The 5,095-nt window shown below is 42.9% G+C and overlaps 1 protein-coding gene across 1 annotated transcript in view; it reads right to left on the bottom strand.

The window, feature by feature from the left end:
* The window catches only part of MAGEB3 (MAGE family member B3), a 23,292-nt gene extending 20,789 nt beyond the window's left edge, over positions 1-2,503 (bottom strand). The window contains exon 1 of the mRNA XM_029930232.1: positions 2,446-2,503. The gene's annotated coding sequence lies outside the window, so the exon portion shown is untranslated. The remainder of the gene's footprint in view (positions 1-2,445) is intronic.
* Between the last annotated feature and the right edge of the window lie 2,592 nt (positions 2,504-5,095).

Raw genomic sequence — 5,095 nt, 5'->3', positions numbered from 1 at the left:
ATTAAGGCCTGTGTTTTCTTTCTCGGCACATCTAGGGGCTGTCCCCACTAGTCTAAGATCCTCATCTACATAAGACACACCAGGAAGAATGTGGGGGTTCTTCTACCTCACAATTCTGTCCTGGGCATCCCAGGACCAACAACAGCACTGAAGGCATTTGTGGGGATCTTCTCTTCTGGGATGATTCCCTCATTCTGATTCAGAGTCATCACCCTAACACCTGACCGGTCTTGGAACTCCATGGTCTGCTGCTCCCATGAAATCAAGGAATACACCATCTGGGGACCTCTGAAGTGGAAGCAGAATGAGCCACATCCAGACATACTGTGCTGGATCTCCTACAGTTGAGGACCTAAGCCAGACTTGATGGAACCCCACTGCTCTGGCTGAGTCCTGTCATCATTCCTCATTTGGGGTCCTCATGTTCGTATCCATCAGAGGCTGGGACTCCTCCTTCTTCTGACCTAAGATTGTTCTTCTTGGGCCCAAATTCTTAAGTCCTTGAGAGGCCTGAATAGTAAGTGAAAGTATACTCAGCCTGCCAGCTCTGTGTGACACCCTCTAATGAGAGCATGTGACAGCTGCTCTGATCCCCCATATTCTGGGGTATTGGTCTCTCAGGCCCTCTAACCTTGGGCTCTTCATCTTGGCCCCTGCCTCTTGGGTTAAAAGTTCTCTGGAAAATGCCACATCCATGCCAACCCATGAGCAGTTTCCCATAGGCATGACGGCAGATGGGAAAGCTAATGCACAGGCCCCAACTCCCAGGAAGGTGATGATCTGTGAGAGGTGAAATATGTTGATATTTTCCTTCTCTTCATCAGCGAGATTCAGTTTCATGTAAATTCTGTTCATACAGATTTGCACTCTCCAGGGAAGGGGCTATCCAGGATGACTTTGTAAGCCCCTCATCCCTTAAGGTCATCTGAAATTTCACGTATAGATGATCATACTGTCACTATTCTTTTCTTTTTTCATGCCTCTCATTTACTTTGGTATTCATACTGCTCTGGGAATGTATTCCAACGCAGTGGTATGAGCGCAGCATCCTTCTTCTAGTTGCCGGAGATATATTTTTAAGAAGAAAGTGGAAAACTGAATTAAGAGACACAAGGTGGACCTCAGGCCATAAGTAGAATAGTGTGGACTCTAGACTAGTCCAGACTAGAGGTCTAGGTTCAACACTATCCCTTCACAGCTGTGGGAATCCAGGCTCATTACTAACCTTTGTGAGTCTCAGACTCTGCACCTGTGAAGTAGGCTGGATATGCTCTGTCTTACAGGATGGTGGATTGTAGTTCATATGTGTTAAGTGCCTGGCACAGTATGTGGCCTACTAACAATTCAACACGGTATTTATTAGTATGATTAATTTGAACCCTGATGATACCACCCACCCTGCTGGGATTTATTTTTTTAATCCAGCAGCTGTCAGAAAATATGTAGCATTCTAAAAACAAAGAAAATCTAATCAGACAAAATGCTGATTAGCAAGGTAAACTAAGTAATAGTTCCCTATTACACGACACATCATTCAACGCAGGTATAAGGTACAGTTCCCCAGTTCTGTGCAACACAAAGCTCCTAAAATGTGCGTCAAGGATCAACAGCTTTCTGCATCCCAGGGACCCTTCCATCTAAACCACACTTGTTTTTTTATTAGTGTAACCTGCACTAAAAACCTGGAATCCATGTACAATTTGCCAAACTACACACAATAACTTATTCTGAATGCCCTTAAAATTTTTTTAATGTCTATTTATTTTTCAGAGAGAGAGAGGCAAGGAGAGCATGAGTGGGGTGGAGGCAGAGAGAGGGAGATAGAGGATCTGAAGTGGGCCCTTCAGGGCTGACAGCAAAAAGCTCAACATGAGGCTTGAACTCAAGAACCATGAAATCATGACCTGAGATGAAATCATGCGCTTAACTGACTGAGCCACCCAGGCACCCCAAATGCCCTTTTGATGGACTGGGCTCTGACCATCCAGGCCAGGTACAAAGAGTCCCTAGTGGCTTCTTAACATCTCACCTCAAGAGAATCACCTTTTATGTCTCGGAAACTACCTAGAGACAATGTTATTAAAACATCAAATTTGTACACTGCTTTCGCCTGCACTCACACAGTGCACATGAACAATACATTCCCACCCTGAGTGATTTCTCTCTGGTTTCCCCCCATGATCCCAAGGTAACTTTAAGGGCAGTTTGTCATTCTAGGCCTTGCTCAGGACCTTCACCAGGACTCCTGGCAGCCCCTAGGACACTGGCTGTGCTTGCCTGTGGTCATCTCCCTTCACACCAAGGCCTTCGCTTCTCTGAAACCCTTATGAGGAAGTGAGGGGATATCTCATATGACCGTCCTTGTGTGAGTCCTCCAAGGTTGATGGCAGGACCCCCCTGCTTCTGGAGTGGGTGGTCTCCTCACCACTCATTCTGATTCCTTACCTTGACTCCTAGCAGAGTGTGGACTTCCTCCCTCTGCCAAACTGGGATCACCTCTTTCAGACCAAGGACCTCACCTCCATGAGTACTCTGAGGAGAAAATAACATAAGACGATAGATTTTACAGGACTGTTTATAAACACACACACATACACGCACATACACACACACACACACACACACACACACACACACACACACACGCCTGGCTCAACTACTTGAGGGGGGAATAAAGGTTCTTTGAAATTCTGCCTGAACCTCCCAGGTCTCACAGCATGAGTGTGACAGAACTCTGAGGTCCCTGTCTTCTGGAGTTATATTATTCTTCTCCATTCATATGAGAGGTCCTCTGTGAAATCACTGTACTCGGAGAAAAGAAAATTTGAGGGCCTGCAAGGGACGTGCTGGGGATGGGGTGACAGTAGTGAAGGGTGGAACAGCAGACCACACCTGCACGTCTTGCTGAGATACTGTTCCAGGGAATCAAATATACCTCCCAATCAGTGCTGCAATGGCGTTTACATCAGCATTGCCAAAAATAGGGCCTGTGAGGTAATATTAGGTGCCGCTAAAAAAAAAAAAAAGTCAAATCATTTTAGAGAAAGCTGGCTTCAACGAGGTTGAATAGGTTTTAGTTTCTAGTTTTGTTTTCACTGCCAGACTTCCCAGAGTCCTCAATATACCAGTATGTACTGAGAAACTCGAAGGAGGATAATATGGCATAATGAGTTTTCTTAATGTATTTGTGGAAAACATGCCCTCCCACCATCTTTTTCCACATTGAATCTCAAGATTTCACCACAGAATATTTTGGAGATGCTGTCAATGATGTTCCAGGCAGACCCTCAGCTTATTTTCCTGGATGTTTTCGGTGAAAGTGCAGCAGCCCTTGGGTAGGGCAACAATACAGGCCAGGGACATTTGCAAAACAAAACATCTGCTTTAGTGCCTGTAAGGATGATATCTAAAGCACACGGCCATCTCTTAGTAAGTGATACAAAATATTACCTCTTTAAGTACTTTTCAAAATTTCAACTTAGAGTTAACAGGACCTAGAGTTAACCACATTCACAACTTGCTTGAGATGCCTGACCACTAAGAGACGTAGTGTAAGGGTTGTGTTAAATATAGGTCACCCTAAATTTCCCAGGGAATGATACGGTATCAGAGCTACTAAAAGGAGAGTAGATAAACATTTCCTCGGCCTCCAAACCTCCAAGGAGAGAAATGGGCTAGAGCCAGCCACCTGTAAGGAACCTCATCAAAAAATGGTCTAAGTGCATGGCACATGTTCAGCCTCAGTGGCAAATGGGAATGTTTGGAAATCACAAGGGAAAATCCTATCTTATGAAGTGGCTTTACATAGAGTGAGCGGAACAGGAACGTGGTCACGTGGAAAGCCATGTAAGTGTCTACAGGTCACCCAAGTGGTACCGGATACTGCATCTTTCAAAAGACCTAATTCCTGCTCCCTCTGGATGTTGGGACTGAGGTTATTGATGTTCTTTTGGCTACTCTGATAATAATTAGTTCCAAAACCAGAGCAATCCATGTTCCTTACAGGACATATATCGTAAATGTATCTGAGAAAGACAAAGGCAGGGAATGGAGATGGGGGCCCAGAGCGATGACCCAGAGACACCTGCAGAAGTCTAGATGGGGACTGCTGAGAACACGCATCCACTTTTCTCCTTACACTTCAAATAAAATTTCAAAGTAAAGCAATTTCCTAGGCAAAAATGGAAAACAAATTCGCCTTTTATCTTGTGACTTGGACTTAATGTACACAGGTAATTAGAAGTGCATTGATGTGATCAAGCTAATTTCTTAAATGGTCTATTTCAAAGCATTTTCAAACAAAGAGACATGAGTTGGTGGCTCAAGAGTGACATTTAAAAAACAGCATAGGAGTAACGTGTTTAGTGCTTTACTTATTGCATCTCCTGGGTAATGTTAGTATTCATTAGTGCCTTCATCTCCCAGTGGCATAAAACTCATGAATGTCATTAATATGCTGTTTTACCCATATACTGGCTAATTAATAAGCATATTAAATATAACCATGTCTGAAACCTCTGCCTCCAGCATATATTTTAGCAATACCTCTTCAGTGACACTTTAGTGTTTTAACATTTCCCTCTATGATATGTGGAAAGGTGTATGATTTTATATTATAAAATTATTTATCAGAGAATTGGAGCAAGGCTTTGGGGCTTTAGTAAAAATCTATTCAGTTGAAAACATAGCCTTCAAGTAGCCACTGATATTGAAAGATGACTTCAAGTTTTATAATTCTGTGCTACCACATACCAGTTTTATTGTAGAGCAAGAAACTCAAAATGAAATAAAAACATCTTAATCAAGGTTGAAGTGGGTTTAACCACACTACCAGACTTTCGAAGTGCCAGTTTTGTTTTAGAGAATCATTCTTATGTTTCTTCTAACTGGTTTGTCCATTTTATTATGAAAGCCTATTCAAAAGTATTAACGTGTAATCTTTAAAACGGTCATTGTCAAGAGGTAGGAAAAGGAAAATAGCAACAGCACAAGGGGAAAACAACAACAATATAATCTCCACTACTTGGGGGACATCTGCTGCTATCAAACTATTCTCTTATTTATTCTTAGGCAATTGTGGAAGACTGAAAAACAG

This window comes from Suricata suricatta, chromosome X, assembly GCF_006229205.1.
Source record: "Suricata suricatta isolate VVHF042 chromosome X, meerkat_22Aug2017_6uvM2_HiC, whole genome shotgun sequence".
In the NCBI taxonomy this organism is placed as follows: Eukaryota; Metazoa; Chordata; class Mammalia; order Carnivora; family Herpestidae; genus Suricata; species Suricata suricatta.
The sequence above is the reverse complement of the archived record's forward strand: the minus strand, read 5'-3'. Positions and strand labels throughout refer to the sequence as shown.